Source organism: Protopterus annectens, chromosome 14.part0 (genome assembly GCF_019279795.1).
Source record: "Protopterus annectens isolate FY-2018-M chromosome 14.part0, PAN1.0, whole genome shotgun sequence".
Taxonomy (NCBI): Eukaryota; Metazoa; Chordata; order Ceratodontiformes; family Protopteridae; genus Protopterus; species Protopterus annectens.
In genome coordinates this window covers 746,516,513-746,534,083 of record NC_056748.1, presented here as the reverse complement: position 1 = coordinate 746,534,083, position 17,571 = coordinate 746,516,513, and positions in this window count along the sequence as shown.

Sequence of the window (17,571 nt, the reverse complement as noted above, 5' to 3'; positions counted from 1 at the left end):
GTGTGTGTGTGTGTGTGTGTGTGTGTGTGTGTGTGTGTGTGTGTGTGTGTGTGTGTGTGTGTGTGTGTGTGAGCTACTTGGGCAGGGACATGAAGCACTGGTTGTACAGAGAGAATGTTGGTCCAGTCGAGGGTCATCACATCTACAAACAGTATAGTTATAACCTTTGTTTTTATATTCCAGCTATTTTATATATTACTGATAATGTTTCTCCCTGGACCAACATCAAAAACAAGTTCAGACCTCCCCTGTTATCAGACATATCTGTGTGTGTGTGTGTGTGTGTGTGTGTGTGTGTGTGTGTGTGTGTGTGTGTGTGTGTGTGTGTGTGTGTGTGTGTGTGTGTGTGTGTGTGTGTGTGTGTGTGTGTGTGTGTGTGTGCGTGTGCATGCGTGTGTGCGCACTCGTGTGTGTATAGATACATACACATATATATATATGTATACATACATATATATATATATATATATATATATATATATATATATATATATATATATATATATATATATATATAAAATATATATATATATGTGTGTGGATCTAGGATGTTGAATGAAAGTTCAACAGTCCGAAAATCCACTATCACCGAACACACTTTAGCAAAAGCGCTTTTCACCGAAAAAGCGCTTTCGCTAAAGTGTGTTCAAAAAAAAAAAAGAAAAAACAGTAAATTAACATTTATGCAGGGGGGCAAGGCCCCGGAAACCCCCTGCTTTAATATTCTCACTCCGAGATCACACTACAGTGAGGAGAAGGGAAGTTTTCCCTTATCCGCACTGTAGTACAGTCTCCACAACAGTCATTCCCCCACAACTCCCTCTAGCTTCAGACATACTCCCACGAAAGTGCTTCTTCAGTGAAATTACAGATGTCCGAAGCTCAAGTTACTGAGACCAAAAGTCCGAAATACTACTTGAACGAAAGATCGGTATGTCAAAACTGCAAGAAAGACCCAGACAAGCTATAGTCTTCACTGTGTAGTACTGTAAACCTCCTGCAGTAAATGGCCATGGAATATATGCAAAAGATCCCTTAAGGACATACCAGTGTTTTGTTTAATTTTATTTCCATTCCCTACATTAATAGTAGGTTCTACACCCAATTTCTGCTTAGAGTTGAAACCTTTACTAAAATCCATCTGGGGTATGTGGAAAATGTGGTTATTACAACTATATTCGTGAAGGGTCTAAGATTTGTGTAGCAGGATAGAAACAGACCATTGGTTGCTGTAGAATATTAACCCATGATACCAAAGGCAAGTTGTATGTTGCATTTTGAATACTGTGCCCAGTGTTCTACAGAGGGAAAACAGAGAGGATGATCTGGGATAGGGTATATACACATTGCTATAATACCAAACAGGAAAATATTGTGAATTCCCTTTTCAAATATAGCATTTCCTGTATCAATTTCAAATTTTTTTTTATTTATCATTGACAAGATTTGCATTAGCCAGAAGGAAGGTCATGGGAATATAAAGAGCTGATATGACAGCTCTATTTAAATGTCACTGTAATGCCTAGTATTAACGATCATGTCTCAATGTCAGGCATCTTCAAGATGAAAGCAGTGGATATGTAAGGTGGCTTACATTACTCTGTTTGCTTAAACACAATATAAAGTGAGCAGCAACACAATCATTTAAGTTATCATTTCTGATATTAAATTCTTGCAGCGTTTTTAGTAATACATTCATTTTATTTATTTTTATTTTTAATTAACATTTGTTGACCGGGAAAGTCCGACTAGGTTCCACAGATCCTATTTTCAGCGGAGGCCCGGGGAGAAACACTCCAGAAGCATGTCTTTAGAATGTGGGAGGAAACCGGACTTCCCAGAGGAAACCCATGCGAACACAGGGAGAACATGCAAACTCCACACAGAAGGCACCCTAGCCGAGAATCAAACTGGAGAACCTCTTGCTGTGAGGCGACAGCATTAACCGCTGCACCACTGCGCCGCCCATTCATTCATTTTTGTACATGGGATCGGGGTGTCATTTCAACAGTGACAATAATCTAAAGTCAAGGTTTACACCACCTGGTGGCTAGCCCTGCTGCAGTAGTTCTTCCACATCACTCACACACACACACACACACACACACACACACACACACACACACACACACACACACACACACACACACGCACACACACACGTGCGCACGCATACACATACACATGCAAACACACACACACACGCCTTTGGCCAATTTAGAGTGCCCAATCCACCTTCTATATGTCTTTAGAATGACGGAGGAAATGGAGCACCTTGAGGAAACCCAGGCAAACACAGGGAGGGCATGCATGATGATTTTAAAAAGATCTTAGTGTGCGTGTGTGTGTGTGTGTGTGTGTGTGTGTGTGTGTGTGTGTGTGTGTGTGTTTTAATTTTTAACTTTTGAATTTTAACAGTTACATTACATTTTTACGATATTAATAATGTTGGCATTGTTTGATTTTCAGATTCTGGCAAAGTCTCATGAGACTATCAGATAAAATGGTGAATAAAGCACTGTGGCATCATGATTAAATCTAGCTTTCTGGGGGGGGTTATTGGTTATTAACAAAAATTATTTTTCAGTGGCTTTTTGGTTATTATTTATTTGTATATCAGCAGTGGCATGGTGGTTGATAGATCTCCAGCCCAATAATTTAACGCGGTAGCAGCACTACTTTGTCTGGACAAAAGCTTTTGGAAATTGGAGAATTCCTTTGAAAGTGTGTGTGTGTGTGTATATATATATATATATATATATATATATATATATATATATATATATATATATATAGTTTCACTTGATATACTTGAAATGCTGAAATCTTGAATTTCAGCATTTCAAGTGCACGAAGCCGAAATGTCAGAATAGTGAAAGTGCATAAGCGCAAATGCGAATATGTCGAATCCGCACTTATGCAGTGATGCTACATTACGGGAAGTGTTTGTTTGTGATATTTGTGTTCGGACTTTGAGGTGAGTGAGTGAGTGAGTGTATGTGAGCATTTTTGTAATTTATCTGTATGTATGATGTGTGTGCAAGGGACTGTAGAATGTGTGTGTTTGAGATATTTTTTTCTCTGTTTGTGCGATCTTGAGTTAGTATATATAAGTAGTGTAGGTATGTGTATGTGTGGTGCTTTGTTGTGTTTTTGTTTTTTGTGGTGTAGGTGTTGTGGTTTGTTTGTGGTGTAGTGTATTTGTGTTCGGGTTTGTGATTTCGGCTTTCTGGGGTTCCGGTGTTGTGATGGTTTCGGCTTCATGCACTCGAAATACTGAAATTCGAGATTTCAGCATTTTGAGTATATGAAGTGAAACCATATATATATATATATATATATATATATATATCAAACAATTTGAAAAATGGTTACTATGGAAAGACCCATTGAAGACAATTTTCTTCACAAAGACAATGATGGAAAAGGGTGGAGGTATGCTAGGCCAAAATCTCAACTCTGTCAGTGCTAATCTGGGTGCAGATTTTGGAAGCCTATACATAAAACAGAAATACATATTTCCTTTATGCTCCTGATGCCAGGATGCATTTGGTGAAATGATTATTGAATCATATTTGTCGCACTTTTTTACATTAAACTTTTGGTACCATTGATGTAACTCAAAGAAACTGTCTTTCTGGTGGTGTAGATTAAAGAACACAATTCCTGTCCATCATGCTGCCATACGGTGCACTGGTTGGCAGTGGTGAGATGAAAACCCTGTCAGTGTCAGCCCAGTCATCAGAAAAGATGTTATTGCTAGTTGCATCAGCAGAAAATATATTTTTCCCAAACTGAAGGGTCAATTTAATGTAGTGTAAAAATGAAATGCCATGGTCTACACGATTCAACAAGTCATTAGAAGAAGACCAGAACAAATATATCTTATCAATATCCTAAGACCATGGAGGGAGGTGCAGACTTCTGGAGTCAGCTTAGCAGCAGAAGTTACAGTAGCTGAAAAGAGTAAATTAACCTCTATCTGCAGTGCAGGTAGATGCCTCATTGTCCAAGACATCATCAACAACCCCGTTTTCCATATATTTTTCCCATTCTCTACATTGGGTCTGGGTGTTGTGCCAATTGTTGTCATTTTTCTTGATTCGGTACCTCTCTCCTACCTTCTTCGACTGTCATGCCTAACTGTCGCAGGTCTTCTTTCGTGCAATCCAGCCATCTCTTTGTTGGACAGCCTTATTTCTTCTACCTTCTTCCTGTGTATTCCAAATCATCTTCATCAGATTGCATTCTGCTTTTTTGCACATTTACTCAAACCACAGTAATGAGTCCTCTGACTTTGTAATTGGAGCTATTGGAGCTACATTAGCTTGTGATCTAATGTCCTTATTTCTTCATCTTTCCACCATTGTGCAACTTACAACTCATCTTCAGCTCCATTACCACTAGCTTCCTCAACTACTGTACCTTCACTGCCCAGGTTTATGTACAATACAGTATTACTGTTCACAGCACTGCTTTGTATAACTTACTTTTCAGCTTCTTTGACATTCGTCTGTCACAAACAGCCTCTGACACACTGTGCCAGATAGCTTCAGCCTTTTGATTCTAGCTCTGACCTCCTTATTCAGTCTTCTATTCTCCTCAAAATCCCCTCTGAGATACTTGAAGCTGTTAGCCTCGTCCACTGTTTTCCTTTCTATCTAGATTTGCATAATTTTCTGATTCCCTACATTTGCTGCTGTAACAGCTGCCTTTTCTGTACTCGGTTTCATCCCATGCATCATCAGTTTTGCATTCCATTCCTCTATCATGTGCTTAAGTTCTCATTTACTGTCTGACTGTTTGTAATGCCACATTATCTGCACATAGCAGCTTTGTTAATCTTCCCCTCCAACCTGTTTGCTAATGCAGTCCATTATCAGATGAACAGCAGTGGGCTCAAAGTTGAGCTCTGATGCACACCTATTCCCACTGGGAAATGTAATGCGAGTCCAAACACTATTCATATTTTCAGCATTGGACCCTTATCAACATAGCCAGCACTAATTCTACCAATATCTCCAGGTCTTTAAATTATAACAGGACTGCCAAAATTAGCTTTCTTGGGACCTTGCTGGTGCTTTCACACCAGTCAACTTCCAGGTCTTCAGCCTAGTCTCTGTTGATCTCAGAGCCATCTCTGACCACTGCTTGCAGTTGATTGTGGCCACCAGTGGTTTACGTTGTAGGCCAAATGCTTCACTGGGGATGACTTTGCAATGTCTGACTCCACTCCACAGCCCTTTCCTTACTAGGAAGATATCTATCTGAGTAGTATGTTGGCCTCTCCTGTATGTGATCTTGTGACTATCACTCTTACTAAACCATATGTTGGCCTCCATCAAGCCATTTGCCAGGCAGGAGACCAGAATGGCCTTGCCTTCTTTATTCCTACTGCCTTTCCCATGTGGACTCATGCAGTCCTCATATCCTGTTCTGTCTGTCCCAGTGTCAGAAAAATATGTATTAATGTGTGTATGCTTAATGCTAATTAGAAGCTAAATGAGTTAACATGTTTTTCATTCTATTTTATATGCACTGTTTTATATATAAATTGAGTTTCATATGAGACTGAAAATATGCTTTTTGAAACTGCAGTGTGCTTTCTGAAACTTGTGAGATGCCCTCTGACCTAGTAATTGCTAGCACAGCAATATTCATGTTTATGCCTTTTGGAAATGTACTTGAGAAGCAGGTGCTTATCTGCTAGGTCAGGAGAGAATGAATGAACAATGCTATATTTTGTAAATGTAATGATTCTAAACAATCAGCTCTGTTCGAAGTATGAGAACATGTACAGCTGCAGAAGCTTAGAGATAGTGTAGACAAAGTATTATTAGAGAAATGAACTGCTAGCTTTGTGCTTGAATTAACCATAGTACCTTGAATGGTAACATTGCATGTATCTAACCGGTGGTAACCAAGGCCACGTTGTTTTCCTTAGGAAGTTTCTCACAAAAATTGATAAATCAGCAAAATTGCATGAGACTAATTGTTAGTAAATGATGATGAAAAGACTTGTGATTTGTTACGTCAGCTTGGTAGGCAATGTCTTATTAGAAAGTGCATAAAAATGAAAGTATTTCCTGTTTCTAGTTAGACAAACTCTGTATTAGCACGTTTTTGTCTCCTTGCTGCAAGATTAAAGTGCCTTAACCTGAACCTACTGTGTTTTGATCATTTTTAAAGTATATTTTTCCTTTGACACCCAGTATCAGCATTCATGTGCCACATTATCAATACCAACTCATGTTGTTCTACTTTATACAGGAGGTCCTGCAAATGCTGTCTGAATGTACTCTTCCTCACTATCAAAACTGTGGGACATAGGCTGTAGTTATGAATACTGCCTTATCTTTACACATGAATCTGACTGCCATGAGTCTACCACTAATTCTAATGTCATTCTTTACTACATTCTTAAGACTCCCTCACCACAATTTCCACACCATTTATAGCCCATCTTCCCCTAGTAATACAGTCTGGACTGCAAGCTGAGTGGCTTTGCCACACTACCCTTCCATCTTGTCTACTGGATACACAGGATATCCAGCTTAACCATTACCATCATGTCATTTCCTTCCAAGATGCCTCCTGTCAGTGAACCTATACTGAGTGTAGCAATCTTTTGTTCATGTTTGGAGGGTTGACTGGCTTTACATCTAGCTTTCACTCAACACAATTATCCCAGGTAACACTGGCTGGGCAAATGGACACCAGACAGTTAGTAACTTGTTGATCCAGAGCTTCAAGGCTTTACAGTGGACATTGTCTGGCCAACAGAGGCATATGAATCCCTCAAACTGTTAACATGGGTTTCTGGCATAGGTCAGAGTAGTTTTGGTTCCTCAACCCACTTATCACTGGCAAATACCCATAGCCATTTTTGGTGACATTAATTAACAGGAACAGATCACCTAGAGACAACTTTTATACCATTGACTGACTAGCCCTGACATAGTGTACAGATTGTGATCCATGTTGTCCTGTCTAGAGTATACTACAAATCACAGTTGGTACCTAAACCAGTTGGTCTATACATCTCTTCCTCAACAGGCACCACTCAGAGTCTGTGCTGCTGCCCATAACTCCTTTCAATTTTTGGGCAGTGTTTGAGGAGGAAACGCCACATTTTTTTTATGATTATTGCTTTGTTTTCTGAGGTGAGATTATACTCAGAGAGACACAGGAAGAACATAAAAATTCTACACAGGCAATGGTCAGAAATCAGAAACAAATCTTGTACCTTGTGCATGGGAAGCAAAGACCTTAAACATTTTGCCACCTTTGTACAGCTCTAAAATATCCATTCAAATCAGGAAATCATTCATATTGTCTAAAACACAGAAACAAGAATTAACAGACAAGGTAATTCATTAAAGCCTACATGATTTTTTTTGGTATATTATGCAATGTGGGGCAAAGCGTACATGAGCTCGAACGGTTGTAGATTCAGTAAATTTTGCTTAGCAGCGTGCAAGCACATGCAAACAAGGAAAGTTCCGTGCAATGCAAATTACCTCATAAGCAGGTGAATCTGATGCAAATGACCCAGGTGGAGTGATCCAACAAGAAGGGCATCTGTGTAGACCCTGTGTCCATGTCTGTAATGTACACAGTAATTTTCCGCATACAGGACTGTACAAGGAAAGAAAGGGATGTAAAAGTCCATAAATATGGACATAACTCCCCTAAAATGGTTAGATTGCATACACTGATGTGTGAAAAATGCATTGTGGATGTCTGAAAATGCAAGGGAATATGTAAAAATAAATTATTGTTTTAATGAATTTGGCATGTTTGTGCTGTGCATCACACTGTGCAAACATGTCGAATTGAAAAATAAAAAAAAAAGCAATAATCAGTATTTTATAATATTTGTCAGAAATGTATTATACAACATTGTGTCAGGTCTGTGCAGTGGTGCATTGGTGCTGTTGCCTCATCATATGTCTATGAACTGTGTAGTTACCAGGCTGTCAGCACAGATAGGTATGCAAATGAGGTGAATATGATGAATTGGTAAAAGGAACAACCGTGTCCACAGATCCCTTTCGTTCCTACACCTTGTTGATATTTCCACTGGATGTGGATGCCAGCCAGAGGTGTGTGTCCCATTACTTTTAAGGATTTTTTAATTCCTGATGTGTGTGTTTGTGCAGCATGCCTCATAGCTGAGCGTGTTCAAATGAAAAAGACCACCCAGGTCATAGTGATGATGTAGATAACCAGTAATGAAAAATGGATATATTCAATTATTGATTTTTGACTTTTGCATGAGCTATGTTGCTCGGCACAGAGCGCCATGTTGTGCAATAAAGTAGGGCCAGTAAATGATAGTAATTAGAATCCAGCCAAGTGAAAAGCATAATAATTAGCCGATCACACATGCTGGACCTACAGCAGACCTGTATAAAGTATGCATGTACCCTACATTCTGACTTTCCCCCAATAATCTGGACCACTGAAGTACATACTTGGGAATTTTAACTGAGATAATATTAGCGGATGCTGCAGGTCTGCTACATCTGTTTGTGCTAGATGTTGAAGTCAGTGCTGCTGCTGTTACTGATAATAGGCCTAGGCTGAAAAGAAGAGTGTTCATGCCCAGGTTAACCTAACAGGAGCTGCATGAGCTGGAGACTGTAGAGCACTACAGGGTGGACAGGGACATATTACAAGAACTCACTGAGCTCTTGCCACCTTTAACTCAGAGCCAGAGCCAATAGAGAGGAACTCATCCCAGTGGAAACAAAAGTATGTGTAACCCTTAGGATACTACCTAGAGGTACTTTTCAAAGATCAACTGGGGATGTGACTGGGGTGTCACATACATCTGCATCCAGAAAACCCCACCAGTTCCTGGATGCTATGCTACCACATTCCAGTGAGCACATATCTTTTCTCCTCTCTTCTGAGTGCATGCCAGCCATATGCAATAGTTCAACCATGTAGCACACTACCCTGAGGTACTGGCTGCCATAGATTGCACCCATGTAGACATACACGCTCCATCTGGTGAGCAGGGTAGAATCTACGTTAACCGAAAGGGGTATCACTCCAACTGCCAGGTTGTGTGCAATCCCCTGGGGATTATACTGAATATGTGTGGTAACAGCCCTGGCAGTTATCACAACTCCCATATCTGGTACACATCCACAGCTGTACCAGATGTTTGCTAAGGGGGACGTCCTACATGGCCATTTACTGGAAGATGCTGGCTATGCCCTGGAACCGTGGATAATGACACCCATCAGAAATCCACACACATCCACAGAAGAACACCATAATGAAGCACCCACACAGAAACTATTAACATCACAAAGCATGTGTTTAGGGTGCTGAAGTCACAGTTCCGGTGCTTAGATATATCTGATGGAGCCCTGCAATATTCTCCAGCCACATGTGCACATATCTTCACAGTATGTGCTATGCAATATGATCCTGTGGAAACAACTGCAGCAGGATCAGCAAAGGGATGGGATACACAGCCCTTCACTAGTGCCTAGGTCACCACAACCACAGTCACAGCAGAACTTGGAGGAGCAACCCCCTGCTGATGTCCCTATAGTCAGACGTAGACATGCTCAGTATGCCCTTGCTTTGGCTAAGAGGCAATGCATAGCACATTCACTGACAACCTAGGGCCTTAGGGACTGAAACCTTACCCCTACTCACACACAGAAATTAAAAATGATGGCAGACAACTCACACATCCTGCCCCTACTGATGTATTGGCTGTGTACAGCTTGCATCAGACAGAGTCAGCTCTGAAATATGATTGTGCCAGCTGCTGCATTTGCAAGCTAAGTCAATAACCTACACAGTACTCATAAGGATTATTATAATATAGCATTGGATGTATGGATCTGGTACATTATGCAGGTAAATATAGTGGGTTACTTGGATAGAAACTGCATCCACATGGGACTACAGATACCCATTCCACTACCTTGTTTCCATGAATATGCACTAGACCTCATGCATGGAATAGTCATGCAGTCGTACTGCAACAGATTACTGGAACATCTGTCAAGGGAGATGTTAGACAGTGGGGTGACATGACAGATTACTGCGTATCCCAGCAGAGCATGTGTACCACCCCCCAACACAGCAGTGTTCCCTTGTAACTGCTGTAACACAAACTCTACAATGGTATATGCATGCCAGGCAGTCTCAGGGCAGTAACACAGAAACTGATTATACACTCTATATCTTACATAGTGCAGGAATAACAATATATGTATGTCTGCAGTTGATTGTGTGATGAACGATCACTGTCTGTCAAGCAGCTTGTGTGGCTCCAAGAACTAGGCAATTAGCTTGTGTGGTGGCATTCATGGTTCAAATCTAGACATACCCATTTATTTTAGATATCAGGTAGAATTATTTTTTTTTGCTTTACAGACAGTCTGTGTGTAGTGTAATAATATTAACCTTTGTGACATATTAATTACATCACACAACTGAAGTCGTAGCCAAGTTCAGTGACGTGCAGCAGTGCAGAAACAGGACAGATGTCATTTTGTGTAACACACAAATCATGGGCTGAAGTACAGGTAGGTGTGGGCTGGAGTCAATTTATAACTAGCAAAAATCCCACCAGGCATTCTCATACACTTAGTTAAGCAGAGTGCAATTTTGCTTCTCCCCACTCAAAATGACTTGTTATATATAGATATGTCTACACATAGATACGTATATGTAAATATATATATATATATATATATATATATATATATAAATAGATATATAAATCTATGTACACACATATGTATGCATGTATATATATATATATATATATATATATATATATATATATATATACATATATATATATATATATATATATATATATATATATATATATATATATATATATACAGTTCCAAAACAGAAGGAGTAGATGCGCAGAACCAAAAATGGTGCACGGACCTCTTTACTTACTCCACAACAAATCCAGCACTCGTAAATGAAATAAAATCCACAGGTCAGCAGAAAGTTCGACTGTTTAATGGCAAACCTGCCCAAAAATACACAGACCGGTGGCCGGTTTCGCTCACAGCGTCTTCAGTGTGTGAAGTAAACATGCAAGGACCCGGATTATATATATATATATATATATATATATATATATATATACTATTGAAATTCCCAATCTGCTTCGGTCGACCACCGCAATCTCCCTGCACAATGTCGAACCCAAATACCCAAACTACACTACCTGTTCATTGTAGTGTAGTCAATACATTTTGGTTCGACATTCTGATGACTTGAAAACTGCCATTCGGCCACATGCCAGTTGACCAATGCAGCTTCAAGGTTTTCAATGTAAACCTATATATGTATATATATATATATATATATATATATATATATATCTCCACACACACACACATACATTTATATATTTTATATCAATATATATATATATATATATATATATATGTGTGTGTGTGTGTGTGTGTGTGTGTGTGTGTATATATATATATATATAGATATATATATATATATATATATATATATATATATATGTATAGACACATACATCTCTGTCTCTCCCATTACATCTACATAACACATACTTATATCACACACACAGACACACACACACACACACACACACACACACACACACACACACACACACACACACACACACACACACACACCTCAAAGTATATTTACATCCCTGTTATCTACTAATATATGTTAATATGTTTGTATTGTCTTACATACCCTGATAATGGTGATTAAAGATGCAGTATGACATATATATATATATATATATATATATATATATATATATGAAAATGTTGCTCAAAGGACCAAATGTTCAGGCTCAACAGTTGATAATGCACTTCCCTACAGCCCCTGTGCCTGCTGGATGTGACAACACATATACCAACAGATAAACAGGTGGTGTTATGTATCATGTTGTCTACACAAGCATTGACAGGGCACATCGTTTTGGTCTGTAGACTTGCCCATCCAAAAGCAAACAGCCACATATGGCCAAAATGGCTATTGTAGATACATAGCTAGGTTAAAAAACAGTTATCTGACTACTAGCTACAAGATGCTGAGAACAGTTGAGAAGCAATTTCACTCTATAGCCCATACACGCTGTTCAACACAAGCCTACTTTATGTACTCCACTAGTATTCACCTGCAGTCACATATAAAACAAACATTGGCCATGGCACATGCTGTAAATACTGTGATCTGTAGTGTGTAGGACTAGATAGGAAGGAGTTCTGATCTCACTCCAGCCCACTTGGTGTGTGTGTCTGCAGCTCCCTGCATAACAAATGTGAATCCCACATTGATTTCTAAATTCCAATGGGCCTGTACTTTCAGCCCTGGCACATGCTGTAAATACTGTGATCTGTAGTGTGTAGAACTAGATAAGTAGGGGTTCTAATCTCAATCCAGCCCACTTGGTGTGTGTATCTGCAGCTCCCTGCATAACAAATGGGAATTCCACATTGATTTCTAAATTCTAATGGGCCTACACTTTTTGGCCCTTGCAGGTGCTGTTGGCCTCCAAACCCCTGGGTGTGGAACCTCATCATCTATTTGTCTATGGCCAGTATCAACACTCACTGCAGCCATAGTACCCACACTTTCATGTTCAGTGTCCCCACCCTCTGACTGCCCAACATCTGTGGCCTCAGGGGGACTGGGTATGTGTAGGCATGCTGACTGTGTACAGTGATAATGATGGCAGAAGAAGGATGTTAACTGTTGTGACAGATTTAGCCCTCTGCCTCACTTTGGCTACCATGGTCATCAGAGACTGAAGAGACACTGACATTAGGTTGTGAAGGGGACAGAGACCAAACCTCCTGGTCACATGTGATAAAAAGGGAAAAGCAGTACATTAATATATGCACTACTATGCTCTACAGTACTATATTGCAATGTATGTTAAGCTGTTTGTCAGTATTACAGACTTGTTTAATCCCCAACCTCATATATCAGGACCTGAGGACATCATTTTCTAAAAAAATCTGTAGTTGCTTGTAAAGAATAAGCTCTTTAATTAATAATCTCATGAGCAATAGTGATGTACACTGTTGACATTTGTCAAAATTCTGCACAGTTGACACATGAGGCAATCTGTACTGTACTACAAATACTGCAAATCTATCAGTGTGATCACAACTACAAGGCATAGGTATGAGGGTCTATATTACCAAAGCGAAAAACCATATTCCCGAATGCCTAAATGTTGACACCTATACTGCGAACCCCGAAAATCCTGAATGCACTAAATCGCGAAAAAAAAATATCGAATTGTCATAGTCGGCCAACCCCACCACCTGCTACATACTACCTACCCAAATAAAATAAATAAACCACACACATACACTAACCAAACCCTACTTCTAACCTAAGGAAAAGCACCAAAACCCTGCCTCTAACCCTACACTAAACCCCACATATACAACTAACTATGCACTATCCTTAACCCCTCCTTAACCCTAAGGTCCGTAACTACTGTACACGTCCCCTACACACATACACCCAAACAAAATAAATAATCCACATACATACATTTAACAAAACCCTACCTCCAACACTACACTAAACCCCACACACACAACTATCTATGCACTATCCCTAACCCCTCCCTAACCCTAAGATCCATAACTACCACACACTTCCCCTACAGACATGCACCCAAACAAAATAAACAATACACATACATACACTTAAAATAACCATACTTCTAACACTACACTAAACCTTACATACATTACCTGTACACTTACCTTAACCCAAATCCTAACACTAACGTCTTATCTAATGCACACTTGGCCTGGGATGACACTTTAGCGAATACAGTGCACTAAATCTACATCTGTAATACAACAGTGTTATGCTTACCAGGAGCAGAAACACAGCTGTATCTGATTCCTGATGGTCCTGTAAAAATTTGAGGGAGAGATAATATAAATATCAACCCATGTTGCACTATGATAGGCTACTACTTCCAAATATTTCACATTTACTGTACATAATATGTTAATCGATATGTTGGTCATAATCAGAGCATGAATTTCAAACTGCAACTAACCTCCTTCCCGCAATAAAAATACCTGCCACCCACACAAAACTATGTACACCGACACACTAAATGCTACAGTATTCCAATGCTTATCCATGCATACCTGGATGCTCCTCTTGCATGGAAATGGTGGCACCCACATCCACACCATACCATGTGATAGATGCCTGGGAGCTGTCCTGTGTTCCTTGGCTCGCCAGGAATTCTTCAGTGGCTGACAGTGGATGTTCCACTGCAGGCCCTCTACAAGTGACAACACGATCCCTGTCCACATCTCCTGCTCTTCTGCAGGTGGCATTTAAAATATCAATGACACGGTGTCACATCTACTCATATGTCCTGCTCTGCTGTCCAATTGCACTGACATTGTGAACGAGGTCTGCCTGTCCTACCTGTTTGTCCGCCCTCTGGACAGCAGGAGTTGGAGATGTTGATGCAGGGCATCCAGGATGGTGTCATTTTCTGCCTCTGTAAAAGGGGTTTAGCATTGGGGATACATATTTCCAGAAAGAGAACAAAATGGGAACATATGTCAGGATCACTTATGTGGAAGTATAGTACATATGTAGAGATAAAGCAATAACATACAGCTACCAGTAGTCACTGCTTGGTTACACATCTCATATTCAACACCATGCAAACATAGTAAGGGTGTGGATGTGAGTAGGATAGTAGCAGTACTCATCTATTCCTGCTTGTGCCATAACAAATACTGTTGTATGAGCACACAATCAACATAGCAGTACATTAAGTTGTGGCCCATATGTGTAAACCCCCCTTACAATATTGAAAACAAGCAGTGCCACACAAACAGCATTCTACCTGTACTGTACTCTAGTTCTGTTGTAGGTGTAACACATCTGCAGATCAATGACATGTCAGCAGTACAGTTCCAAGCAAGGCTTACTGCTGTAATCCCCATTCCCCTAAGTATATGGAAACACATGCATCATGTTGGGGAAAAAAGATTACATACCTGATAGAGTACAATACTCCTCTCTTGAATGGTTGTTGTTTGTCTTTTCGGCTTTTCCCGGTTAGGGGTCGCCACAGCGGAACTCCAGTCCGCTAATGATTGGCAGTAGATTTTTTATGGTGCAGAGTTGCCAGCCCGACGCCCAACCTTCAGCGAAGGCGCGCCCATTCTCGCATGTCTTTCGGAGGCCACTCGACCGCGGGGAGGACATGCAGACTCCACACAGAAGGCACTCCAGCCGAGAATCGAACAGGAGAACCTCTTGCTGTGAGGCAACAGCGAATGGTATAGATATATAAATGTTGTATCAATGAGTTGACCATGCAAAGCAACTCACATACACGATTTTTCCCTGGTTAGTTATTTGCCTTTTTAACATGGTTCTCTTTTAGCAAGTGATTGCCTCTGAACCAGTCTGTGCTTCTGAAACGCTAATTGCAATCATCACAGCTGATTTGCAGTATAATCAGCCAATCCATACAACCACTGAGCAAGATATAAGATTACAACACCTTTCTCATATGTTGGGTTGGAAAATAGTTGGGGACAGATACTACGTCATGGCAGAGAGAATGTCTATAGCAGCTACTAGTTACATACAAATGTGTGTGATACTGGCTGAAGCAGAAGGTAATGGTGCAGGCAATAGGCATAGACAGAAAGGGTGAACACTTTGCAGAACAATAAGTTTTAAAAGTAAGTGTAGGACTTGTGGCAGCCTTATTGTATAGGCAGAGTCAGAATGAGGGTACTCACCCCACTGGGAAGTAAGGTATGTGTGTCAGGTAATTGTGTCAGCCAATGGTATCTGTAAGACAATGCAAGGCAAAATCTTTGGTGCGTCATAGAAAACAGGTAGGTGTACATTAGCCATGATGTCACACAGTTGGACAACTGGCAAGTCACATGTTATTTCATGGTAGTCCCCTGTTAAGCATGTGCATTTTTAGAGTGTTTGTATACCAGAGTTGCAGTTAAAATCCTATTTTCAATTAATGTTTTATCATGTGTGTTCTGACATGTTGTAGACATAATCGCAGGGGTACCTGCTATCAGATACCTCATTTATGTCTAAGTTTATGTGTGTACCTCCATAGTGATGTATTTGTATAGTATAGTGCCAATTACAGCACTATTTTCTAGTAATCTCTTATCTGATTTTCATGGTGTGACATGATGCTCAGCACCATTTAAACACATTAATGAAGGTGAACTTCAGCATTAGTATGTTCTGCCTTAAACACCTGTGTTCATTAGCAGGTTTGTGGCTTGGCGGGATGATCCACTGTTCTGCAGGTGCAATGATCGTAGGTTCAAAATAGGGTGCAGGTGTACTTTTTGAATATGATTAATATTGTTCCAAAAGCATATATCAATATAGCATTATTTAGCATTGCTGCACTATGCAGTGCGCTGTGCAGTGTCGTGCAAAGAATATTTAAAGAAAAGAAAAATGGGGAGACAGGACAGTGGTGAAAAGGGATGTGAGCAAGGGGTAAAACATAACGACAGGCAGGTAGGGATGTGCAGCATGGATGTAGGAAAGAACAATAGTTGTCCATTTCTTCAACAGCAACTGTTCACTTAAACAGAGTTTTAGCTGAATTTGGACTGTCATCTCCAGAGAGGGGTGATAACAACATAAATCCATTGTCAAGCCAATTGGACCAAATTAAGAGTGTCCAGTGGACACGTGTGTGAAATGGAGAGCTATGTATGGGGCAATATATATATATATATATATATATATATATATATATATATATATATATATATATATATTTTTTTTTTTTTGCAACAGGTGCCCATTTTTTTTTAAGGTGAGAGTGGAATGTTGGGGAACGAACATAGTTACATGTGGGGGAGGTAAGTTGGGAAGGTGACGAAGCTTTTGCAGACAGACAAGACAACAGACAGGTTGGTGTGTGACACAAGAGGAGGGTGAATACCTTGAATGGAGAGGGTGTTGTGGAATCCTAGTCCCATGAGCATCCATGTGGTAGCAGTGCGACTGAAGTCTTCACCCATGGGATTGGCAGCACTGCTCCTTCACTGCTGCTGTGGTGGCAGTGGTGGAGGCTGGCGTCCTCGGCAAGGCTGCCCCACCAGGATGGTAAGCATGCTCTCCATCTAGTGCAGGCATGCACCAGCAATTCGGCGGAGCACCCTGTGCACCATACCTGGCATTTCTTGATGCGTGACAAAATCACCCCTCCACCTCTGCTCCCAGAGGGAGGGGTCCAGCCTGTGTGGCGGAACTACCTGATATCACAGGTATTGCAGGGGCAGCAGAGGGGGCACCACCAGGCTGTGGCCCAGACGTGCTGGTCCCCGGTGCTATGGCTGGGGAGCCAAGATAGGTGGATCGCCTAGAACTGGCCTAATTTGTTGCGCTGTAGTAAATTAAATATAAACATAAGGTAAGATAAGTAATAACCAAACAAATGTTAGTATTAACATAATGTAAGATAATATTGATTAATCAAAATACATATTAAGGTATATTATGAGGAACACAACA